The following is a 27,086-nucleotide window of genomic DNA, read 5'->3' on the forward strand; positions in this document are numbered from 1 at the left end:
ATCTCACAGGCACTCACACAAGCGCCATCCACATGCAGACACACCAACATCCACTGCCTCCACTGTGTCCCCCTCCTCCTCCTCGTCCACCTCCCTCCAAGTAGCGTCTTCACTCACACCTGCATGCACTACCTCCATCAGCAGCATGCCTATCACTACACGCCCCTCACTGGCAGTTACCACCCCCACATCCATGCACACATCCCCTGTGTCCTCTCCCACTGTGTCTGTGACCCCTCCTCCCAAAGTACACAAACACAAGCACACACACACCCAACAACCATCCACCTCACAACAGCATCCAGCCCATGCACCTGCACCCAAACACACCAGAATGACTCCTCCTACAACCACTCCCTCTTCCTCCACTCCCAAACCTTCACCCTCTTCCCGCCCCAGTGTCCCTAAGAAGCTTTTCCTCGCCAACATTGACCTATTCCCTACCCTTCCCACCCCGTCCTTCACCTCGGGCCAGGGTGGCCAGAACCCAGCCCAGCACCTCAGCCACCCAGTCCACAGCCAGTGTGGTTTCTGCAGCTACTGCAGTTGTGAGAGGCTCCAAGGAGGCACCGGTTAGCCCGGCCAGTGTGCCAGCCAGTGTGCCAGCACCACCTGCCAAAGCCAAAAAGGGTCCGCCACCTAGCAAGGGCAAGAAGGGGACACCAGCCAGCAAGGGGAAGGAGGCATCCACTCAGCCCCTCCTTGCCAGGATGAAGCACACTGGCCACAAGGCCCCCACCAGAAACAGTGGAAGAAGCCATTCACTCAGCCCCTCCTTGCCAGGATGAAGCACACTTTGCACAAGGCCCCCTCTAGAACCAGTAGAAAAAGGCACCCACTTGAGAGTCTGTGGCCTTGCACTCCCCAGGACCAAGCAGTGGGCAAACCACCCACTTGAGAGACTGTGGCCTTGCACTCCCCAGGTCCAGGCAGTGGGCAAACCACCCACTCTAGAGACTGTGGCCTTGCACTTCCCAGGACCAAGCAGTGGGCAAACCACCCACTTGAGAGACTGTAGCCGTGCCCTCCCCAGGACCAAGCAGTGGGCAAACCACCCACTTGAGAGACTGTGGATTTGCACTCCCCAGGACCAAGCAGTGGGCATGGAGCCCCCTCCATGCCAGTGGCGTTATACCATCTTCTGGCTGAAGTGCCCCCCCATTCCCCGTCCCTCTGAGGTGCCTGTGTGTTTTCGACCTGATGCCCTTGCAGTGTTCTCTCCATATTGAGGCAGGAGTCAAGTGTGGCCTTGGCCTATATGTTTTGGCCCAGTGGGCCACGAACATTTTGGAGTGGGCATTGTTCCTCCATTTGTATATATTGTATATATTGTACATACTGTTTATTGCTTTAAGAACGTATTTCTCAAAATTACTAATATTACACTAATTTTACTCTATTTCTTTTGTCCTTGCGTTATTCCCGAGGGTTACGGGTTGTATATGTAATGTTGTTGCATGTGCTTGTGTGTATGGTGTTGGGGGTGGTGGTGTTGCGTGTTGCATGTGTGTATCACTTTCTTTTTCCTCCCCCCTGTGTGCTAGGTGGAGTACTCACTGTGGTCGTCTTCGCCGGCATTCATGTTCCTGGTGTATGAGAAGGTAGACCAACATGGGGAACACTGCAGTTCGGGCTCCATGCCGTTGTGGTTCTTCCTTGAGTGTCAAGAGATGAGTTGTTTCCCTTCAGAGTAGTGTTTCCGCCGTGCTTTTGATGGCGTTGGTACTGCCCCGAAAAAGTTGGCGGATAGGCGTGTTGTAATGCAGTGGGCGGTACACTGTCTTCTGCTTGGCTGTTGGCGGTTACCGCTGCTGTGTTTGTTGCTACAGCCATGGCTGTCGGTGTGTTAAAGTGGCTGTTTGTGTTGGCGGTTTCCTCCGTGGTCACGATTCCAATTTTTTTACTGCAGGCCTGTTGGTGGTATTACCGCCTCTTTATCACCGACTGCCAGGGTTGTAATGAGGGCCTAAGTCCGTTCCCTGTAAGCAGGAGCATGAAAAATGCTCCCACCAGCTGGGAACAGACTTTTCATCTGTTTCGGAAACAGATGAAAACATCGCTCCCACCCACAGGGAGCAGCAATCTGCTCCCTACGGGAGGGAGCAATGTCGGCTCCTGCTGGAGGTGGGAAGCCACCAGGGGCCGCGGGAGCATTGGGGTCCCCCAGAGGCCCCAAATGAAGATTAAGTGGGTGAGCTCCAGGGCATCCACCCTTTACTGATCGGATCCCAGGGATGGAGTCTCTGGGGCCAAAATTGGACCAATGCAGCCTCCCTCTCCATTTCTAATTGGCCAGGACCAAGGGGATGGGGTCAGGCACTCGGGGGTGGGGTCCCCCTGGTCCGAAATCAGCTTGGGGAGGGTGACTGCATGCCCCCCTCCCAGGTTGGCTGCCTTTGGGGGGTTGGCCACAGGGCCTAGCTGCAGCCAAAGGTCGTGCGTGGTGTAGGGATGGCTGCATGCAGTGGGTAATTACCCCACATATTACATCCTTCATGATATCTTCTGTAACATCATTGATAATATCACTACATTTGGTATAAATATGTTGATGAGAAAACTGCATGGTGGGTCGCAAGTTATTGTCACCTTAGGGTACAAGTTATAGTTTCCTGAGATAAGTATAACTATAACTGCTAAATGTCCATGTGAGTGTAAAATCTGAACCAAACAATAATGTCTATGTAACCTTTTTATTTTTTAGTGAATTTCTAAGTTTTTTTTAAATTATACTTCCTAACTCTAACATCCCTGTAACCTTTGTTATACACGCACGTAAAAATATATATAAAAAAATTCACTTAAAAATCTATAACTCGTGCCCTAAGGTAACTGTAATTCGCGCCCTAGCCATAGACCATTTTTATCATCAAAAGGTTTACTGCAAATATTACATTGATATTATCAATAATGTTGTCAAAGATGTCAGAAGTGCTGTAATTTGTGTGGTAATTAGCAGTGTATGGTGAGGGTGCGTTATAGTTACCTTAGGGTACAAGTTTTTGTTACTTGAGATAATTCTAACAGGTGAATTTCTATGGTTTTGTACATTTAAGTATGTTAAAGTGAATTTCTATGTTTTTAAAATTTTATTCCTTACTATAACATCCCTGTAACCTTTGTTTTTTTTCCAGTGAATTTCTATGTTTTTTTTAACGTAAAGTCATTTTCATTACTGTACGTCAATCCAACCACTGCCACGCATAGCCTTTGGCCAGCGGGCCACAGGGCCTGGCCTGCAGCCAAGCCCTGCGGACAACCCCTACAACAACCCAACACCATGCTGCGCATTGAGCAAGAGTTGGCCACAGGGCCTGACCTGTGGCTAGGCCCTGCGCTATCCCCTATAACCACCCAACCCCACACTGTGCACAGTCTTTGGCTGTGCGCAGCAGGAGTTGGCCACAGCTTGTCTCTCTGGATGTGAGAATAGGTGTGACAGGGTGTTTCTGGGTGTGAGAGTGGTTGTGAGAGTGTCTGTCTGGGTGTGAGAGTGGGTGCATCAGTGTCTTATTGGGCCTGAGAGTGGGTGCATCAGTGTCTGTGCGGGTCTGTGAATAGGTGCGTGAGGGTTTCAGTGGGTCTATGAGTGGGTGGGTGAGAGTCTGAGTGGGTCTGTGAGTGGGATGTGAGACTCTGAGTGCATCTGTGAGTGGCTGCACGAGGGTCTGAGGGGTTCTGTGAGTGGGTGCCTGAATATTCTGAGTGGGTCTGTGAATTGGGTGCATAAGGGTCTGGGTGGGTGCGTGAGTGGGGAAAGAGATTGAAAAAGAGAGAAAGAGTGAGAGAGATAGATACTTTTTTAGGCTTTGGTAAATGATATACTTAGAATGAGACATTTCTGGCAAGTTTAAAAGATGCATTTGTCAATTAAAAAGAGTGACATCACCTTCAGTATGAACCTTAAACTTAAAAAAAAAAAAAAATGAAATTAAAGAAGGAAAATGACCACGGTCACACCTGGAGTCATGCCCTCAACTTTAAAGTGTGAGAGTCTGGGACCTTAACCTTTGGGCCATAGGTGACTCCTCACTGTGATGCTTCCAGACATAGCTATGACAGTCAAACCATGCATGTGATTGGAAAGAAACGTGAATGTTCCATGAGTAGGAAAGTTTAATATTCAAAACACTAGTAAATAAACAAACACACTGCCAAGCGATGCTAGACTTTGACCCTTCAGCCTACTGAGTGACATCACAAGACCTTGATCATTAGGCCTGAAGTGACTCTGTTCCACTCTGCATCCGAACATAACTATAACATTTGTACCAAACATCTTGCTAGTCTTAATCTTTAAAGTAATTGTATGGAGAGGCCATTTCAATGACAATCTCTGTCTCTCTCTTCCATCCCATTATGGGATGAAAGAGAGAGAAAGGACCGCAAGGGGGAGCCTCAAGGCCAGCTATGCTAGCCTCCTCTCCATGTCCAGTGGGAGCCGGCATTGCTATCACAAGCAGGGAGCTGCTTTAAATAGCAGCTCCCTGCATGTGGGAGCAATATTTCCATCTGTTTCCCCATCTGCATGTTTGCATGCAGTGAAACAGATCAAAACTCCACTTTCTGACAGGGGGGCTGTTTGACAGCGGACTTTGTTCGCTTTTGCTTGGTGGAAGCTCATTGGCTCCTCAAGTGGGGATGTGCGGCCCCCTTCCAACTGTAAACTTAGCCCCAGGGAGGTGGCGGTCCCTGGGGCAGTGGTGTCCCAAATAGACCCCCTTTCTTTTTTTTCATGTTTGCCCCGGGTAAGTGGTGGTCCCCGGGACTGCGGGTTGCCACGTTCCCCCCCTGAATTGACAAAGAAGGAAGCCCCGGGGAGGTGGTGGTCCCTAGAGCTGCGGGGGTAGGGTGCGCCTCCCCTCATTAAATGAAAAATATTTCCCAGGGAGGTGGCGGCCCCTGGGGCACTGAAAAGCACGGGGGGTGCCGCTCTTTTTTTTTTACTTTGCCCCCGGGACCTGGCCCACCTGGGGGCTTTAAAAAAAAACAGGTGCTCAAGCCACTTCTGAATTGTGAGTTTTAGGTAATATAAAAAATAAATAAGCAAAGCCACACAGTATAATGAGCTTCTAGCCCGCTTGGATGGTAAGATTTTGGGTGCGGGCCTGGCCGTAGGACTAATATTGTGCCCACCCTCCTCTGTAGGTTGCACACAGGCTACACCCACCCTCACTGTGCATGGCCTTCAGCTGTGCACATTTGGGTAGGGCACCCACAGCATGACATAGGGCCTATTGCAGGAAAGGTGCTTCACCAAATTCTGTGTGCTGCCAGAACTGGGCGGTCACAGCACATTGGGTACAGGGTCTAGCCACAGGCCAGGGAAGCCCCCAATCTCCACCGCACACAATCAAAACTGTGCATAGTGTGGCTGCAAATTAAGTACGTCATAAAAATATGGCATTTATTGAAAAACACACAGCTAAAAACAGTTATGATTCTGGTCAAATTTATAAAACCATTGAAATTTGTCAGTTCTGGCTCTGAATGCATACAACACATGCTATAATTCATGGAATCCATGTTTACATTTTTCCCTGTGCATTAATGTATGAAAATAGGCATTCTAGAATTCAACTCCAATCAATCAATCAAACATTTGTAAAGCGCGATACTCACCTGCTAGGGTCTTAAGGCGCTGAGAGAAGGGGGGTAGGGAAGGACTGCTAATGCTCAAATAACCAGGTCTTGAGGCATTTCCTGAAGGTCAGGAGGTCCTGGGTCTGTCGAAGGTGGGCAGGGAGGGTGTTCCAGGTCTTGGTGGCGAGGTGGGAGAAGGATCTGCCGCCGGCTGTAGTTCGATAGATGCGAGGGACGGCGTAGAGGGAAAGGTTGGCGAGAGGAGTTGGCGGGTGGGAGTGTGGAAGGTGAGTCGCTCATTGAGGTAGGCCGGGCCTGTGTTGTGAAGAGCTTTGTGAGTGTGGATGAGGAGTTTGAAGGTGATCCTCTTGGTGACAGGAAGCCAGTGCAGGTCTCTGAGGTGGGCTGAGATGTGGTTGCGGTAAGGGATGTTAAGAACGAGGTGTGCAGAGGCGTTCTGCATACGTTGTAGTTTCCTCTGGAGCTTGGCTGTGGTTCCTGCGTAGAGTGCGTTGCCGTAGTCCAGTTTGCTGCTGACGAGGGCATGGGTGACCATTCTTCTTGTTTCGGTGGGGATCCTTCTGAAGATCTTGTGAAGCATGCAGAGGGTGTTGAAGCAGGAAGAGGAGACGGCGTTGACTTTCTGGGTCATGGTGAGTGATGAGTCGAGGATGAAGCTTAGGTTGCGTGCGTGGGTGGCGGGTGTTGGTGCGGTTCCTAGGGTGGCTGGCCACCAGGAACGTCCCACGCGGAGCGGTTGGAGGCGAGGATTAGGATCTCTGTCTTGTCCGAGTTGAGTTTGAGGCGGCTCTTCTCCAACCAGATGGTCGATGGCATGCAGTCCGTCGTGGAGGTTGGTTTTGGCAGTGGCGGGGTCCTTGGTGAGTGAGAGGATCAGCTGGGTATCGTCGGCGTAGGAGACGATGTTGAGGTTGTGAGATCGGACGATGTTGGCCAGCGGTGCCATATAGATTTTAAAAAGAGAAGATTGTTGGGGAACGCTGCAGATGGTTTTGGTGGCCCCAACAGGAAGGGAGGAACGCAGACTCTCTGCATTTTGCTGGAGAGGAAGGATGTGATCAAGTCCATAGCTTTGTGGTGGATCCCTGCATCGCGGAGACGAGTGCAGAGGGTGTGGTGGCAGACGGTGTCAAAAGCAGCAGATAGGTCCAGGAGGATGAGGGCCGCGGTTTCGTCTTTGTCGAGCATGGTCTTGATGTCCTCGGTTGAGGTGATGAGGGCAGTCTCGGTGCTGTGGTTCCTACGGAATCCTGATTGGGAGATGTCCAACATGTTGTTGTCTTCCAGGAAACAGGTCAGTTGGCTGTTGACGATCTTCTCGATGACTTTCGCTGGGAAGGGGAGGAGTGAGATGTGTCGATAATCTTTTAGATCTTCGGGGTCCGCTTTGAGTTTCTTCAGTAGGACGTTAATTTCGGCATGCTTCCAGCTCTCTGGGAAGGTGGCGGTCTCGAAGGAGCTATTGATGATCATACGGAGTTGGGGGGCAATGCTGGGGCTCGCTTTGTTGTAGGCATGGTGGGGGCAGTGGTCGGAGGGAGAGCCAGAGTGGATGGTGCTCATGGTTTTGATGGTGTCCTCGTCGTTGATGTCGGTCCAGGAGAGCAGGAGGTTGGTGTGGCTGGGTGCGTCGGGATTGGTGGTGGCCGTGGTGGTGATGGGGGGTGAGGAGTTGAAGCTGTCGTGGATTTCCATGATCTTGCGATGGAAAAATATGGCGAGGGAGTCGCAGAGGTCTTGCGGTGGAGGGGGTGGATGGAGCATGACCTTGGGTTGGTGAGTTCTTTGACAATGCTGAAGAGTTCTTTGCTGTCTTGGGCGTTGTTGTCAATGCGGTCTTTGTAGAAGGATCTTTTGATGGTCCGGATGAGCTGATGGTGCTTGTGGATGGCTGTCTTGAGGGCGGCGTGGTTGCTCTCTGTTGGTTTGTGGTGCCATTTCTTCTTGATTTTCCAGGACTCTCGCTTGGAGGCCTGAAGGTCGGCGGTGTACCTGATGGCCTTGGTGCGGTTGTTTGGGGATTTTCTGAGTGGAGCCAGGGTGTTGGCTCAGTCGTCTAGCCAATGTCTGAGGTTGAGGGCGGTTGTGTTGGGGTCGGTGGTGCTAGGTGGCGGGGCCAGGGTGAGGGTGGAGATCAGTTGGTCTTTCCGAGATCTTGTTCCAGCTGCGGTGGGGATCTGTTGTGGGCGGTGGTGAGCGGTGGGTTTCTGGAAGGTGAAATGGACACAGCGGTGGTCGGTCCAGTGGAGTTCGGTGGTATGGCTGAAGGCGACGTGGCTGCTGGCGGAGAAGACGGGGTCTAGCGTGTGGCCGGAGGAGTTGGTGGGCGTCGTGACCAGTTGTTTGAGACCGAGGTTGGCGAGGTTGTTGATCAGGGTGGTGGAGTTGCTGTCTTTGGTGTTTTCAAGGTGAAAATTCAAGTCGCTGAGGAGAATGTAGACTGTGGAGGTAAGGGCCTGGGTGCTGATTATGTCAGCTATGGAGTCACTGAACTGTGGACGGGGGTCTGGGGGCCTGTAGACGAAGGTTCCTCTGAGGTTGGTGTTGATGTGAATCTAGAAGTGTAGGTGTTAGGCGGTGTCAAGGGTGTCATTGGTGTTAGTTGAGATTCCGATGGTGTTCTTGTGGACTATGGTGATCCCTCCTCCTGGTCTGTTGGTGCGGTCTCTGCGGGTGATCTTATAACCTTCGAGGATGGCTATGGCGATGTCTGGATCTGAGGAGGGGTTCATCCAGGTTTTGGTGAGGAAGGCGACGTCCGGGAATGATGAGGTGAGAAGGTCCCAGAGTTTGACGGCATGCCTGTGGACGGAGAGGGTGTTGAGGAGGATGCAGCTGAGGTGGTTGTGTGTGGTTCTATCGTGGTGCTTGGTGGCTTGGGGGCAGGCACAGTTGGAGGACCGGCAGGAGAAGGGTCCGTGGGTGTGCCTCGAGGTGGCTTTGATGCAGGTGGTGGAGCGGCCTGGCGTTCGTTGGCACTGTAGCGGCGACGGGTGGTGTGGGGAGTGTGTGGGCCAAGGGGTCTGGCGCTGGGCGTGATCCAGGCGCAGACGGGTGCAGACGGGCTTGGTGGGAAGGAGGAGCAGCTGGGAGGCGGGAGCGAATGGGTGCAAAAAGCCAAAAACGTGCAAGAAAAAGCAGCGTTTAAAGGCACACAAAAAATGGCACAGTAGCACAGAAACAAAGAAATGGCACAAACCAAGGAGCAAATGGCACAAAAACAGAGACAGATACAGCAACAAGCACACAATACTTACGGACACCCACTAGACACCAGGGATGAGGCGCAGGCGGGTGGCTGTGGGTGGTGGAGGGCCTCGAACTTGCGGCAGTAGCGAGGGCGGGTAAAGGCCACGGGCACAGTCAAGTGGAGCTGCACGGCATGTGGAGCGAGCTCCTGACCTTAAAAATAAGCGAGTGCCAATTTTTGTGCAGATCCATTGATGGGGCTAGATTATGGCACTCATTACAACCCTGCTGGTCGGTGATAAAGCGGCGGTAATTCCGCCATCATGCCGGCGATAAAAAAATTGAACTTTGACCACGGTGGAAACAGCCCACACAGACAGCCACTTTAACACACCGACCGCCATGGCGGTAGCAACAAGCACCACAGCGGTAAACTCCAACAGCCAGGCGGAATACAATGTTCCGCCCACAGTAATATGACACACCTATCCGCTACCTTTTCCGGGGCGGTACCAACAACATCAAAAGCATGGCGGAAACAGTACACAGAAGGCAAAGGACTCACCTCTGGAGACTCAAGGAAGAATCACAACGCCATGGAGCCCGAGTTGCACATCTTCCCCATGCTGCTGTACATCTTCATATATTTCAAACATCAACGCCGGCGAAGACGACCACGGTGAGTACTGCCACCTAGCACACAAGAGAGTGGGAAGGAAAAAGAGAGTGACACACACACGCAACACCCCCAACACCATCCACACAAACAAATGCAGTAACATCACATATCTACCCCGTACCCCTTAGGAACAATGCAAGAACAAAAGGAATTGATTAAAGTGAGTGTAATAAGATAAATAAGTAGAAATATGTGCTTCAGAATCAAAACAGTATATTCATAAATGCAAATGGAGGGCTAATGCCCAGTCCTCAATGTCCATGGGCCACAGGGCCACATCATATAGGACAAGGCCCCACCTCACTCCTGCAACAACATGGAGAGAACACTGCCGGGGCATCAGGTCGAAAATTCACAGGCACCTCAGGGGGACGGGGAGTGGGGGGGCACCTCAGCCGGAAGATGGTACAACATCACTGGTCCTGGAGGGGGCTACATGCCTTGTGCGATGTCCTGGGGAGTGCAAAGCCATAGTCTCTCTAGTGGGTGGTTTTCCCACTGCTTGGTCGTGGGGAGTGCAAAGCCACAGTCTCTCCAGTGGGTGGTATGCCCATTGCTGGTCCTGGGGAGTGCAAGGCCACAGTCTCTGTAGTGGGTGGTTTGCCTACTGCTTGGTCCAGGGAAGTGCAAGGCCACAGTCTCTCCAGTGGGTGGCTTGCCCACTGCTTGGTCCTGGGGAGCGCAAGGCCACAGTCACTCAAGTGGGTGGTTTGCCCACTGCTTGGTCTTGGGGAGCGCAAAGCCACAGTCTCTCAAGTGGGTGGTTTGCCCACTGCTTGGTCCGGGGGAGTGCAAAGCCACAGTCTCTCTAGTGGGTGGTTTGCCCACTGCTTGGTCCTGGGGAGTTCAAGGCCAAAGTCTCTCAAGTGGGGGGTTTGCCCACTGGTTCTGGAGGGGGCCGTGTGTCCAGTGTGCTTCATCCTGGCGAGGAGGGGGTGAGTGGATGGCTTCTTCCACTAGTTCTGGAGGGGGCCTTGTGCCCTGTGATGCGGCACTTGGGGAGTGCAAGGTCAAAGTCTCTCACCTGGGTTTCACACCTACAGGATTTGCAGGGTCCAGGACGCAACACAGCCCATGGAGGAAGGACTACACACTGCCCGCCGGTGGTGACAGCTGCTCAATAGTGGCAGTGGCAGTGCTCGTGTCGGGGATGCCAGTGGTGGGTGGAGGCTCCAACCCTTTCCCTGCAGCCGCAGATGGCTGCCCACCGGCGCTCCTGCTGCTGGTGGCGGTTATGGCTGTGGTGCAGGCAGTGGTGGGGGGAGGCTCCAGCCCTTCCCCTGCAACCTCAGAAGGCTGCCCACTGGGGCTTCTGCTGGTGGGGGCAGTGCTTGGAGCGGTGCAGGCAGTGGTGGGGGGAGACTCCAGCCCTTCCCCTGCAGCCTCAGATGGCTGCCCATTGGGGCTGCTGCTGCTGGTGGTGGAGCAGGTGGTGGTGGGGGAGGCTCCAGCCTTTCCCCTGCAGTCTCAGACGGCTGAACCGCCATGGTTGGCGGTGGGGGCTCAGAATCAGTCCCAGCACCAGGCCTCCTGTCCTTCCTACCTGCAGGTGCGGGCCCCTTGCCCTTTCCTTTCACAGCTGGTGGTGACTCCTTGCCCTTCTCCTTGGCAGCTGGTGGTGCCTCCTTGCCCTTCCCCTTGGCAGCTGGGGGTGTCTCCTTGCCGGTCCGCTTGGCAGCTGGTGGTGCCTCCTTTCCCTTCCCTTTGGCAGCTCGTGCAGGCACATTTTCAGTGCTGATGGCTGGTTCCCTGGAGCCTCTCCCACCTGCAGTAGCTGCCGTCACTACTGTGGCCGTGGACTGGGTGGCTGAGGTGCTCTCCTGGGTTCAGACCACCCTGGCCCGATGTAAAGGACGGGGGGAGGGGTAGGGAAGTGATCAATGGTGGAGAGGAAAAGCTTCTTAGGGACACTGGGGCGGGAAGAGGGAGAAAGTTTGGGAGTGGAGGAAGAGGAAGTGGTTGTAGGAGATGTCAGTCTGCTGTGTTTGGGTGCAGGTGCATGGGCTGGATGCTGTTGTGAGGTGGATGGCTGTTGGGTGTCTGAGTGCGTGCGTTTGTGTACTTTGGGAGGAGGGGGCACAGACACAGTGGGAGAAGACACAGGCGACGTGTGCATGGATGTCGGGTTGGTGACTGCCAGTGAGGGGTGTGTTGTGATAGGCGTGATGGTGATGGAGGTAGTGGATGAGAATGTAGTGCATACAGGTGTGAGTGGAGACGCTACTGGGAGGGTGGTGGACGAGGAAGAGGGGGACACAGTTGAGGCAGTGGATGTTGGTATGTCTGATTCTGGATGGTGTTTGTGTGAGTGCCTGTGGGATTATGTGTGGTGCTTGTGTTTGCCTGACCCACTCCTGTGTGTTGTCTTGGGTGCACGCTGGTCTGAATGTGTGTTTGGGATAGGTTGGGGTTGTGGGGAATGGGAGAGACTAGAGGAAGTTGTTGGGGGGAAACTAGAAACAGGGACAATGGCTGCCATCAGGGAGGAGGCCAGAGCCTGGATTGATCTGTGTTGGGCCGCCATGCCAGAGTGAATGCCCGCCACAAATGCATTTGTTTGTTGCAAATGGGCTGCCAGCCCCTGGATGGCATTCACTATGGTTGACTGCCCAGCAGAGATGAATCACAGGAGGTCAATAGCCTCCTCACTCAGGGCAGCAGGGCTCACTGGGGCAGGGCCTGAGGTGCCTGGGGCGAAGGAGATGCCCACCCTCCTGGGTGAGCAGACATGGGAAACACACTGAGGGGCTGCTGGGAGGGCGGTGCTGGAACAGGGGTGGCAGCTGTACCTATAGTTGGGGTGGCCATAGAGGTGTCCGCCACCACCAGGGAGCTTCCATTGGAGGAAGTATCACTGTCAGAACTGTCCCTACCAGTCTCCGACGTGGTGCTCCCCTTGCCCTCCGTCCCAGTGGTGCCCTCACCATCTGTGGATTCGGCCTCCTGAACCCTGTGGGTGTAGCTCCGTCCATCACCAGTGCCTCTGCTCCTCCGCTAGATGTTGCTAATGCACATAAGGACAGGATTACAAAACAAAAAGGGGGGGATAGACAAAGGATACACTTGGTCAGTGGCAGTAACAACAACACCGTTGGCGTAAACAACACACACACACACACAGGGAACAGCCCACAGGCCCACATCCCCCACCCGGAGACCACCCGGCCACGCGCAAGTATTATATTGGGAAACTGTACTTACCCCCTTGTGGCTGCTGTGATTCCCTCAAGCGCCCATCTAGCTGTGAATAGGCGACTGCCAGTATGCAAGTCATCGGGGGGGTCAAGGTTCAACAGGCGCTCCTTCCTCGTTGAGAGGCCATCCCCAGCTGGGCCTCTGGCGTCTTCCTTGCCCAGCATCTCAGGTCCTCCCAATATTTGCAAAAAGTGGGTGCTCTGCCTGCGGTAGACCCCCAGGGTCCGCACGTCCTTGACGACCACACACCATATACACTTTTTCTGATGGGCACTGACCTGTAGGAAAAGAAACGTAGAGAAAGGTATCAGTCATACTGTCCAGCCTGTTACACTCATGGCCCACCATAGCCCTCCCATTCCCCTACACACAGACAGTGCCCACCATACATGCAGCACACTGTTCAGAACCCTTCCACCAACGCCCCCCACATGAGGCCCTTACACACAGCACTCCATGCATTCATGCCCCTTGCATTGTGCTCACAGTGTACTCACCTGTTGGTCTGGAGGCCCATGCAGCATTTGGTCCTGGGGTAGGACCCCATCCACCAGTCTCTCCAACTCCACAGCGGTGAAGGCAGGGGCCCTTTCCCCAGTGGCATGAGCCATGGTTTATTGCAGACACAGGTCATAGCAGCACTTTCAGTGTAGGTCCTCTCCTGTTGAAGGTCATGTAGCAAGTGAGTGAACAAATAGAAAATGACGGTCACGTCCGCGGTAGTGTGTACCGTCACCACCGGCGTACATCACCATTGGCCACTGTAACCCATAGGGCCCAATGACAACCAATGAGGATTTGCACGGCGGTACTCGACCGCCTCCCGCAATGGCGCACAACGTCAGCGGCATTACCTCATTTCCACATGTCCATCCACACAGGACAGGCGGACACCATTTCAGGGGGGGCAAGCCATGGCACCTAACTGCATCACAGTACACCTAGGCACCATTTGGGCCTATCCAACAATATACTATTACAGTCACAACATGCAATGCAGTGTAGTGTTTGGAAATGTTGAATACTGACCAGCTGCTCACCGTTTTGCCCCCTAGATTACAACCGCTGCAGATAAATAGGAGATGGAGAAACCCCTTTGTACAGACCCCCTGGAGGACAGGCACATTATCCTCACCTATAGACTGGACAGGGCCACAGTCACATAGCTGTGTGCCCAATTGGAGCCTGACCTGAAATCTGTTATCCATCACCCCACTGAGTTCCCCCCTCTTGTGCAAGTCCTATCTGTGCTCCATTTCTTGGCAACTGGCTCCTTCCAAATGACAGTGGGCTTGGCAGCAGGAATGTCTCAGCCAATGTTCTCAATAGTACTAACTAGAGTGTTGGCTGCCCTGATTAAACACATGCGCAGCTACATTGTTTTCCCCCAGGTGGAGGATTTGGCCACAGTGAAAGCTGACTTCTATGCAATGAGACATATCCCCAACATTATTGGGGCTATTGATTGTACACATATTGCATTTGTTCCCCCTGGAGAAATGAACAGGTGTTCAGAAATCGAAAGAGCTTTCACTTCATGAATGTGCAGATAGTGTGCCTGGCGGACCAGTACATCTCCCATGTCAATGCTAAGTATCCTGGGTCTGTGCATGGTGCTTATATCCTGAGGAACAGCAGCATCCCATATGTGATGGCTCAACTCCAGAGGCACCGGGTGTGGCTAATAGGTGAGCCTATGGTGTTGGTGTATGTGTATGGTGTTGACCATAAGGGTTAGTGTTTGGCTAACAGGTATCCCTTGATATTTGCAGGTGAGTCTGGTTACCCCAACCTCTCATGGCTATTGACCCCTGTGAGGAATCCCAGGACAAGGGCAGAGGAACATTACAATGAGGCACATGGGCGAACAAGAAGAATCATAGAAAGGACATTCGACCTCCTGAAGGGCAGGTTTCGTTGCCTCCATCTAACTGGTGGATCCCTGTACTACTCACCCAAGAATGTCTTCCAGATAATCGTGGCATGCTGCATGTTGCATAACCTTGCCTTACATCGCCAGGTGCCTTTTCTGCAGGAGGATGAGGCTGGAGATGGGCGTGTGGCAACAGTGGACCATGTTGACAGTGATGATTAGGCAGAGGAGGAGGACAACAGAAAAGCTATTATACGACAGTACTTCCAGTGACACACAGCTAAGACACTGTAACTTCACTTTGCATTGACAGTTTTGTATTTGCCATTGTACATGGCAGGCAGATTCTCCCAATTCTATGGCCACTTACTGTACCCTTTGGCATCTCTATTTTCAGATATCTGTGCCCCACTCTGGCACCTGGTGTGTTGACTGCAGCCAACTACAGGTCATTCCTATATATACATTACTGTACAGTGTCAGGAATCCCCAAGGTGCCTCCTATGTTATCTGTCAGCATCCCCAGGGATTAGGGTTAAATCATATCTCTGTTCTTGGTTAAACCTTCATGTTTCTAAGTAAACATAATGTGCTGTGTTACACAATTGGTTTTATCAATGCTTGTTTTACCAATGCTTGTTTGCTAATGTGAGCAGGTGTAGACATGTGCTTCTAATTGGGTGTGGTGTAGACATTTGCTTCTAATTGGGTGTGGTGACTCATCCACATGTGTAAACTCAACTGCTTTCCTGATTGGCTATATATAGCAGAGTGAAACATGCCTCCCTACTTGGCTTTGTTTTGCTTCCTGATCTCAGCATCTGATTTGGCAGTCCAACCCCTGCTGTCATCCTCGTATTCAGGACTTTTGGGGCAATTCTTTTCTTTGTTCCTGTACCAGCTGACACCTGGCATTCCTCCAGCACTCCGGAAAAGACTGCAGCTAAGAGACTAGTATTCTCCAGGGAGTTTGTTCTTTGAGCGCCGCGCTTTCCTAGAACAGCTGGTGTATTTCAGACCTCGTATTTTGGCAGAGTGCTTATCTTGAAGAGACAAATGCATTTCTGAACATTCTACATTATTACTGTAGTTACTTGCCTAAATGTGCTTCAGGAAATCTGCTTGAGCTCAAGTACTACAAATACTGACAGTGCAATTTTAAAAGAGCATTTACATGACTTTTCTTTCTCTAATAGCATAAGTCTTCGATTTAAATGGTGTAATTCATGCCTGTGTTTCAGGTTTGAGGAATTTGCTTTTGAAGGTTTTTCACACACACAGTGAAACCAAACCAAACTATGCCACCCTAACTGTTTAAACCCAGAGTGGACATTTGTATTTCTTGGATTGTTTTTGTTCCTTTTAATTTAACCCTATGCATGCAGGAAAGTTATATGTGATAAAATTAATGCCCTTATTTGTCTTTCTTGTGCATGATAAGTGCAACCACAGTTCTAATTGTAGTGTGCAACAGTGAATCTCTGTGAAGCCAGGCCTAGTGTCGCAGTACTTATATTTATGGTACCCAGTTTGGGTTTTTGGTAATGCAGTGTTAGTAATTGTGCCAACAGTTATTATCATCCAAGAAAAGTGCTGGAGCATCCCAGTGATATTCTACTGCTCCCTTGCCCATATCAGAAAGAGAGATTCAGTTTCAAGAAAGTTGAGTGCACTAACTCTACTATCATTCTGTCAACAACGACCTGCCTCCTGAAGATACAGGGTGCCTGGCTGGACCACCAAGACATGGCAGTGTTTTGTCTCTTTCTCTTCGACTTCCCCTTTCTTTTTGGGACAACTGCCGGGGTTTCTGTGCCACCAGGAAGTGCTGAGAGGTGTTCCAGGAGATCGGGGCATACCATCGTCCCTGCAGACATCCTGCTTTTCAGGTGAGTGGCCCCGTCTCGACATACAGTTGTATTGCAGTGTTTAAACCTTGTTAAACAAATACATAGTTAAATCATTTGACAGACTCCATACTTGTATTTTTTCAAATGGTGTTTATTTAAGTGCTAATAAGTAAAGGGGTATTTGCAATGGGCGGGGGTGATGGTGGAGGAAAGTCCAGGATAGAGTCCAGTCTATTTGTATCACAGGTGCATTGTCCAAGGGGGCATAGGAAGTGGAGCGATGGCAGTTCAAGGTGGACAGGGTGACAGAGTGGGACACAAAGGTGACAATCATGGGAGTCCTATTTCCTGGCGGGGGTCTTGGCAATGTTCTCTGGCTTCTGCCTGGATCCCAGGGACCGTTTGCTGGGTGGTTCTCCTTCTGCAGGGGGAGGGGTGCTGGTGGCCTGTTGGTCCTGTGGGAGGGCCTCCTGTCCACTAGCAGCAGCGGAGGTGGAGGGCTGTTTATCGGTGTGGCTAGTGTCAGGGGGCCGGTGTTGTGCCACTGCCTCCCTCATGGTGTTGGCCATGTCTGCCAGCACCCCTGTAATGGTGACCAGGGTGGTGTGGATGTCCTTCAGGTCCTCCCTGATCCCAAGGTACTGTCCCTGCTGCCACCCCTAGGTCTCCTGCAACTTGTCCAGTATCTGGCCCATCATCTCCAGGGAATGGTGGTATGCTCCCAGGATGTTGGTGAGTACCTCCTGGAGAGTCGGTTCCCTAGGCCTGTCCTCCCCCTGTCACACAGCAGTCCTCCTAGCTTTCCTGTTGTCCTGTGCCTCTGTCCCCTGAACTGTGTGCCACTGCCACTGACCCCAGGTCCCTGATTGTCCTGTGTTAGTGGGATTGCCTGGGGTCCCTGTAGTGGTGGACACACTGCTGATTAACGTGTTCTGGGGACAAAGGTATGGGCCCGCTGGGTGAGTGCTGTGCTGGTATTTCCTGAGGGGGGAGGCTCTGTGGTGGTGTGAGACTGTGCCTGGGTAACTGACTGTCCGGAGATCCCTGATGTGCCAGGTTGACCATCCAGATCCAGGCGTCCAGAGCTGCTGTCATCCCTATGGGCATCTTCTGGGGGGGGGGCTGGATGTTCCTGGCACCTCCTCTCCAGTGACGTTGGGTGGGGGATCTGTGGGGTTGTAAATGCAGTGTTATTGTTTCTTCGTGTGGCATCTTGTGCATGGGTGTGTTGCCCTGTATGGTTGTGATTGCCCTGTCAGTTTTGTCTTGTGTGAGTAGTGATTTTGTGTGCTACGTGATTTTCTCCAATGTGCATGCTTTAGTGATGAGTGTCAATGCGGGGCTGTAAGTGATGTCCATGCATTGGTGGTGCATGCAGAGCTTGGTATTGGGATGGGTGGGTTGTGATAGTGGGGTGTATGAGAGGTGGTGGAGTGATGGGGGTGAGGGTAGGGGTGGGGGTATGTGATGGCATGCAGGTGGGGGTGTAAAAGTAGTGAAGAGTTGACTTACCAGAGTCCAGTCCTCCTGCTACTCCTGCCAGGCCCTCAGGATGCAGTATTGTCAAGACTTGCTCCTCCCATGTTGTTAGTTGTGGGGGAGGAGGTGGGGGTCCACCACCAGTCCTCTGTACTGCTATCTGGTGTCTTGCTACCACGGAACGTACCTTCCCCCGTAGGTCGTTCCACCTCTTCCTGATGTCATCCCTTGTTCTTGGGTAATGTCCCATGGCGTTGACCCTGTCCACGATTCTCCGCCATAGCTCCATCTTCCTAGCAATGGATGTCTGCTGCACCTGTGATTCGAATAGCTGTGGCTGATTTCATCCACCAGGACTCTTAGCTCCTCCTCAGAGAATCTGGGGTGTCTTTGTGGCGCCATGGATGTAGTGTGTGTGGTGTGTGTGAGGATGGTGTATGGGTGATGGTGTTCTGTGGCTCTGCTTCTGTCGGTGCTCTTGGGGTCTCTCTCTCTCTCAGTTGTCAATTTCTTTGAGTCGTAAAGGGTTGTGGGTAGTGTGTGTTTTTATATTGGTGGTTGTGTGGGTGTGGTGTGTGTATGTTTGTCAGGTGTGTATAGTTTAATTTGTCCAATGTAGTGTTGCTTTGTTAGGTTGTGTGTATTTTGAGCGCAGCAGTATGTACTGCCAATGGTTTACCACGGTTGAATGTCCGCCATGGTGATTCATGGGTCATAATGCTGTGGGTGTAGTTCTGTTGGCGTAACAGTGTGGGTTTTGCTACCACCAGTTTATCACTGACCTTTGGTCTGGCAGACTTGTGTGTGTGGCTGTATAGTGACGGATTGCTATTCATAATATGGGTAGCAGTAAACTGTGGCGGTGGCGTTATGTTGGTGGCAGTCGGCTGCGGTAAGCAGAACTTACCGCCAATGTCATAATGAGGGCCTATATGCCAATCCAAAAATATAATTGCAGTGGAAAGTTGTCACAATCCTTTCGGAGGGAATTCTGAGGCTAGTCCAAAACTCTCCACCAAATAAGAAAGGTTAAGGGAAAAATAGGAATCTCCAACTAATGAGGGGGTAATTGGGGATTGAGATAGAGAAAACACGCTGGTGTGAATGTCATGTCTCTCAGGCATTTTAGGTGACTCGTACTGGCATACTTTCTGGGAGGTTGTTAAAGGAACCTCACACCACTGGCACAGCATGTCTGGCTATACTGACAAAGGTGGTCATTATGAACATGGCGGTCCGTACCATGCCGCCGGTGGTGGCAGTAAAAACTGCCAACAGAGGAGTGGTACGGACCGTCAAATAATGAACCAATAGAAACACAGGGATCCAGAAAACCACCTACCGCCAGTAGAGGAGTGCTGACGATGACAGCAGAGTCCGCCCACAGGCCATCGGGAAGACCCAACCCACCCATCAAATTACGAACCACTAGTCTGCCGCCAGTGCCGGGGTGGGGTGGGGACCACCGCCATGCACAGCCAGGCAGAAATGAACCAAATCCAATGAAACACTCACCACAGGCCCACACAACGTCCCGAAGCAAACATGAATAGAGAGCTGCAGATCATGCCAGCCCTGCTCCTTGCCATATACCTCCATGACCGAGACCGCCGCCGAACACGACGACGGTAAGTACGGCAACTTACGAAACAAGGGAGGAAAGGGCAAAGTTACATACCCACCCAGTCCACCCACCCTGCAACGCTCCCCAACCCTTACCAGCAGCACAACCCATACACCCCACAGCACGAGGTACTTACCCAACACAAGGCAAATCCAACTTGACCATAGTACATACAAATGCTCCACACCCACAAACAATGAAACAATAGACCAGGGTGCAACAGTGTGCCGCCAAAACCCAGGCCACACAGAAATATTTATTAAAGCTCACAGAGCCAACAACTCCAACAAGGCCAATGGCCAGTCCGTAGCGCTACAAGTGCCGTGGGCCACAACGGACCCAACCTGACTCCCAAAAGTGCAAGGTACTCCACCTAATGGGGCAACAAAGGGGCATCCAGGCACCTTACGGAATGGGGGCAGGGGGTGGTGGGGGTGTTGACTTGCGATGGGGGTGGGGCTTGAACTTGCGTTTGGCAGGTGGAGGGGGTGTGGGCTTGTCCTTTGAAGGATGAGGGGGTTTCTTCGAGCAGGTGAAGCCAAATGGACTTGGCTCTGCACGGGGCTTCTTCTTCTCTGGGGAGGGGCACGGGAATGTGAGGGGCGGACAGGGGTGGTCTGTGAAGTAGAAAGAGTAGAAAGGGCAAGGAGGTGTGTACGCTTAGGGAAAAGATGGGGTGGACCAGTGGGTTGGAAGAGGTCAGCACAGGAGAGGAAAAGTTTCTTCAGAGCAATTGGGGTGGTCCTGGATGAGGGCGTGGGATTGGAGGCAGAGGGTATGGACGTATGTGGTGTAGGGGTGCGTGTAGTGGGTCCAGGTGACTGGACAGTATGCTGTGTTGTGGTGGATGTGTGATGGGTGGGTGTCTTGGTGCATTTGTGTGTTTTTGGAGGAGGGGGGGTGGACACAGTGAGAGAAGACAGGCTGCCAGTGTGGATGTATGTTGTGTGGGTGTCTGCAAGTCTGGTGAGTGTGCTGCATGTGTCAACTACAGTAGTTGTGGTGAGTGCAGGTGTGGTGTCTGGGGGGCATGTATGGATGTCTGCTATTGTGGTTAGTGCAGTAAGAGGAGCAGCAACAGTGACTGAAGCTGCAGTGCATGAGGGCGTGGATGTAGAGGGCCCAGACAGTGAGGCGGAAGAGGTGGGCACACTGGGGGAAGTGGATGTTGTTGTGTGTGCATGTGTATGTTGGCTGTGTGAGTGCTTGTGGTGGGAGGTGTGGTGCTTGTGTTTTGAAGTGTGCTTCTTGTGTGTTGATGTGCTTGACTGCGTGTCAGATTGTGTGCTTTGGACGGGTGAAGGGAGTTGGGTGCTGGAAGGGGTAGAGGAGGTTGGAGGGGGGACGGAATGGCCAGGGAAACTGGCTGCCATTCAAGAGGAGGCCAGAGCCTGAAAAGATCTCTGTAGGGCAGACACGGCACTGTGAATGCCATCCAGATAGGCATTTGTCTACTGCACCTCTGATGCTAGCCCCTGGATGGCATTGACAATGGTTGTCTGCCCTACAGAGATGGTTCTCAGGAGGTCACTAGCCTCCTCTGTGAGGGCAGCAGGGCTGACTGGGGCAGGGAAAGAGGTGCCTTGGGCGAAGGAGACGCCTACCCATCTGGGTGAGTGGGTACAGGCAACTCCGCGAGGAGCAGAATGGGGGTGGCGGAAGATGTCACTGTAGTGGTGTGGCCACTAGGGTCCGCCACCGCCTGGGAGCCCATATCGGAGGAGGTATCGGAGTCACTACCTCCAGTGGTAGTTGCTTCCCCTGTGGTACTCACCTCGCCCTCCCACCCACTGGTCCCCTTGGCGTCAGATGTCTCTGCCTCCGAGGATCCGTGGGCCGCTGCCTCCCCACTTGCCGGTGCCTCAGCTCCCTCACCAGATGTTGATGCTGTACAAAACCAACACAAGAGAACAGGGATGGGGAGACAAAACAGGAGAGACACTTGTAAATAGCTGAATGACGGCACATAGTGGCCAGACATACACCCACCCAGAAGACACCCCAAACAGGCAGCACCGTTCAGTATGCCCATGGCCATGCCCCTGACTACTGACCAGAACCCTGCTCTACACCCATCCCCTGAAATACCTAAGGACCCGACGTGTGGGAGACCTGACAAAGACACCCCTACACCCTTTGGGGACCATCATGCAGATGGACAACAGTAAGAGTCCCTGCCTCTAAGCAGCATGAACCCTAACGCACAAACAGACATCTGTCCAGGCTGAAGTTTGGGGCATGAGTACTCACCCCCTTGTGACTGCTGTGCAGCCTTCAAGCGCCCATCCTGGTCTGGGCATGCCACCGCCAGAATACGTTGAATAAGGGGGGTCAGTGCCCGACGGACACCTCTTCCACGTTGGGAGGACTTCCCCAGCTGGGCCTCACAGATTTTATGCACCCAGCGAACAGGTACTCCCACCTCTTCCTGCAGTGGGTGCTCCACCGGCTGTAGACCTCCAGGGTCCACACCTCCTTGGCGATGGCATGCCAAAGTGCCCTCTTCTGGTGGGCGCTGACCTGAAAGGGTGAAACAGAAATGGAACTCAGAGATCAGGCACTTGCAAGATTAGTACAGCTGACTATTCCTCCACTATAGGACAGACAGTACTGTTAGACTTACAGGACATACGCACACAGCATGCCATGCACCATGGCCCATGCAGGCTCAGAGGTGCACACAAATGTCCTTACAACACCCTCCATTACACCCAAACAGTGCACCCCAAACTCACCTGTACCTCTGGCTGTCTGTAGAGTTTTGAGTACAGGGGCAGGACCCCGTCCACTAGCCTCTCCAGTTCCTCCTGAGTGAAGGCCAGGGCCCTTTCCCCTGCAACACGAGCCACATCCATGAGCAGAGGCAGGACACAGCAGTACAAACAGTGGAGTACCTGTTTGCACGAGATCAGGGAGTCAAGTGAAGTATAGATGACGAATTCACGTACATACGGCAGCGGTATGCACCGTCACCGCTGGTGGCGATCATGATATGCCAGGATTCCCCGTTGGCATCCATGTTAACCAATGACGGTGCGAACGGCGGTATACACTGCCTTATGCTGTTACGTCAACCGCTAGTGGTATGACGTCACTTCCACAACGACAGGCCTGGATTACAGTGGGCAGACATTTTGGCAGTAACTACGCATCTATAAATAAAATTGTGCACAATGCAGGCCCTATTTGCCACATGAAGCACCTATGCATGTGACCATTTCGTTATATAACACACATGAAAAACACTGTTCCCACAGTGAGGTGTAGATGTAGTTCTGTCAAGAACTTGTTACTGTTGAGTAACTACAATGAAGTATGCAGTGCACAATTGATGACAATGCGTGCCTATGTATGTGTGTTCATCACACCTTTTTGATATCCCTCGTAGGTACCAACCCTTTTGGCGAGGAATGGCACCATTGGTGTACAGACCACTTGTGGATATGAGGACCATGGTGGAGCATCAGATCATAATCAATTACAGACTCACACGTGCAACAATTCAGGAACTTTGTGCATTACTGGATCCTGCACTAACTCCGGGAAATCGTAATCAGCATGCCATCCCTACTGAAGTGCAGGAGCGCTCCGCACTCCATTTCCTGGCCACTGGATCATTTCAAGTGACTGTGGGCATGGGTGCTGGATTTTCACAGCCAATGTTCAGCATGGTACTGACCAGATTTCTAAATGCATTTGTAGTACACCTGCAGTCCTATGTGAGATTTCCCCAAAGTACTGACCTCCCTGCTATCAAGTCTGATTTCTATGCCTTTGCCAACATACCCCATGTTATAGGTGCTATTGATGGCACCCACATACCGATCATACCCCCAAGACTCAGTGAACAGGTGTACAGAAACAGAAAGAACTTTCATTCCATGAACATCCAATTGGTATGTACTGCAGACCAGTACATCTCACATGTGAATGTCATTTTCCCAAGTTCAGTCCATGATTCCTTTGTGCTGAGGAACAGTAGTGTGCCACAGAAGATGGAACAACTACAAGAGGACAGAGGATAGATCATAGGTAAGTGTATCTGTCGCTAACTGACACATAGCAGACAGCCAGGCTGTCTGACTAAGGGGCTTGGCAATGACTACTCTGTATTGCACTTTTTTTCTAGGTGATTCTGGGTATCCCAAATTGCATTGGCTCCTGACACCAGTGAGGAATCCTAGGACGGATGCAGAGAGGAATTACAATGAGGCCCATGGACATACTAGGAGGGTGACAGAGCGCACAATAGGTCTCCTGAAGGCTAGATTTCGTTGTCTACATATATCGCTAGGGGTTCCCTGGCCTATGGGCCTGAAAAGGTGTGTAGAATAGTGGTGGCCTGCTGCATGCTGCACAACGTGGCAGTGAGCCATTCTATCCCCCTCGTGGAGGTGGAGGGTGCTGTATGTCCTGACCAGCTACCTCAAAAAGGGGACGAGAGTGATGGTGATGATGAGTAAGGGGAAGATGTCAATTCCAGGACCCAACTGATACAACTCTACTTTCAGGAACTGTGTGGGACTTAGGGCTGACATTGGGTTTGTGACACATACTGTCAGTGTGCCTAGTCATATAGGGGGGTTTTGAATCTGAGAAGTGAAACAGGGTTCAGTTCTGCATGGTACAGATTTAAATTTAGTGCATTTACTTTGGGCCCACATTTAGGCACACGGGAGTTCTTTCATGCAACGATTTGACAATAAAGTAGTTATCAGCCAGTTGCATCCATACTTCACTTTGTTCACATTTTAACATAGGGGACAGTGTTACAGGTGTGATATGTGTTTTAGTGGTGGCAGGGAGTGAATAGTGCTAATTAGAGTGATGGCAAGTCGTAAGGAGTGGGTGTCCTTAATGGCAACATGGTGGCAGCCTTGTTGGTAGCATTGATGGGTCCATCATTTCCTACATTAGTTCATTTGCCTATTAGCAATGTGTGGTGGTTGATTGAGCGGGGTGGTTGCTGTGCAGATTGTTGCTGAGTTTCTTCTTGAAGGGGGCCTTGTTCTTTGCTGGGGTTCCAGTGCCATATCTTGGCCTGAGGGTCCGTTTGGGCACCAGCTGTTGATCTTGAGGGGATGATATGGATGGCCCTTGGGTTTCCTGTGAGGGTAGTTCCTGGGATGTTTCTGATGATGGTGTAGTTGCCAGGTCGGTGTACGGTGCTGTAGTGGGGGCCTCCTGTCCTGTGTGGGTCTCAGACTGGGTTTGTACCAGCTGCTGCAGTGCTCCTGCTATGCAGGCTATTGTGGCGTTGTGCTGTTTCCACTGCTCCATGGCCTGTCAGTGGTGTTCCTGCTGCATCCTCTGACTGTACTCCAGGGTGGATACTATCTGTGCCAACCTGTCAGGGGTATGCTGGTAGGCCCACAATACCTCAGATATCACGTCCTGGGCTGCTGCATCCATCCTGTGGCCTCCACCCTGGCCCACTGAGGCCCTTTCAGTTGCCCTAGCCCCCTGTGCCTTTGTTCCCTGCACAGGTCTGGCAGTACCACTTGTACTGGGGCCCTCGCCTTCTTGCATGTTGGGAGTGGGAGACTGTGGCCTCTGTACCTGTGTTCCGCCAGCCTGTGGCCTGGATACACTGGTGTGGGGAAGCTTGCCCTGGGCTGCTGTTCTTGACTGGGCGGTAGGGGTGTCTGTGGTATCCTGGGTGGGGCTGCTGCATGGTAACAGCCCAGGACTGTGTGAGGGGCCTGCCTGCTCATCAGTGTCCAGGGATCCTTCACCAGTGTCCTGTGAGGTGCCCCGTCTCGACATACAGTTGTATTGCAGTGTTTAAACCTTGTTAAACAAATACATAGTTAAATCATTTGACAGACTCCATACTTGTATTTTTTCAAATGGTGTTTATTTAAGTGCTAATAAGTAAAGGGGTATTTGCAATGGGCGGGGGTGATGGTGGAGGAAAGTCCAGGATAGAGTCCAGTCTATTTGTATCACAGGTGCATTGTCCAAGGGGGCATAGGAAGTGGAGCGATGGCAGTTCAAGGTGGACAGGGTGACAGAGTGGGACACAAAGGTGACAATCATGGGAGTCCTATTTCCTGGCGGGGGTCTTGGCAATGTTCTCTGGCTTCTGCCTGGATCCCAGGGACCGTTTGCTGGGTGGTTCTCCTTCTGCAGGGGGAGGGGTGCTGGTGGCCTGTTGGTCCTGTGGGAGGGCCTCCTGTCCACTAGCAGCAGCGGAGGTGGAGGGCTGTTTATCGGTGTGGCTAGTGTCAGGGGGCCGGTGTTGTGCCACTGCCTCCCTCATGGTGTTGGCCATGTCTGCCAGCACCCCTGTAATGGTGACCAGGGTGGTGTGGATGTCCTTCGGGTCCTCCCTGATCCCAAGGTACTGTCCCTGCTGCCACCCCTAGGTCTCCTGCAACTTGTCCAGTATCTGGCCCATCATCTCCAGGGAATGGTGGTATGCTCCCAGGATGTTGGTGAGTACCTCCTGGAGAGTCGGTTCCCTAGGCCTGTCCTCCCCCTGTCACACAGCAGTCCTCCTAGCTTTCCTGTTGTCCTGTGCCTCTGTCCCCTGAACTGTGTGCCACTGCCACTGACCCCAGGTCCCTGATTGTCCTGTGTTAGTGGGATTGCCTGGGGTCCCTGTAGTGGTGGACACACTGCTGATTAACGTGTTCTGGGGACAAAGGTATGGGCCCGCTGGGTGAGTGCTGTGCTGGTATTTCCTGAGGGGGGAGGCTCTGTGGTGGTGTGAGACTGTGCCTGGGTAACTGACTGTCCGGAGATCCCTGATGTGCCAGGTTGACCATCCAGATCCAGGCGTCCAGAGCTGCTGTCATCCCTATGGGCATCTTCTGGGGGGGGGGCTGGATGTTCCTGGCACCTCCTCTCCAGTGACGTTGGGTGGGGGATCTGTGGGGTTGTAAATGCAGTGTTATTGTTTCTTCGTGTGGCATCTTGTGCATGGGTGTGTTGCCCTGTATGGTTGTGATTGCCCTGTCAGTTTTGTCTTGTGTGAGTAGTGATTTTGTGTGCTACGTGATTTTCTCCAATGTGCATGCTTTAGTGATGAGTGTCAATGCGGGGCTGTAAGTGATGTCCATGCATTGGTGGTGCATGCAGAGCTTGGTATTGGGATGGGTGGGTTGTGATAGTGGGGTGTATGAGAGGTGGTGGAGTGATGGGGGTGAGGGTAGGGGTGGGGGTATGTGATGGCATGCAGGTGGGGGTGTAAAAGTAGTGAAGAGTTGACTTACCAGAGTCCAGTCCTCCTGCTACTCCTGCCAGGCCCTCAGGATGCAGTATTGTCAAGACTTGCTCCTCCCATGTTGTTAGTTGTGGGGGAGGAGGTGGGGGTCCACCACCAGTCCTCTGTACTGCTATCTGGTGTCTTGCTACCACGGAACGTACCTTCCCCCGTAGGTCGTTCCACCTCTTCCTGATGTCATCCCTTGTTCTTGGGTAATGTCCCATGGCGTTGACCCTGTCCACGATTCTCCGCCATAGCTCCATCTTCCTAGCAATGGATGTCTGCTGCACCTGTGATTCGAATAGCTGTGGCTGATTTCATCCACCAGGACTCTTAGCTCCTCCTCAGAGAATCTGGGGTGTCTTTGTGGCGCCATGGATGTA

The sequence above is a fragment of the Pleurodeles waltl genome, chromosome 4_2, assembly GCF_031143425.1.
Source record: "Pleurodeles waltl isolate 20211129_DDA chromosome 4_2, aPleWal1.hap1.20221129, whole genome shotgun sequence".
In the NCBI taxonomy this organism is placed as follows: Eukaryota; Metazoa; Chordata; class Amphibia; order Caudata; family Salamandridae; genus Pleurodeles; species Pleurodeles waltl.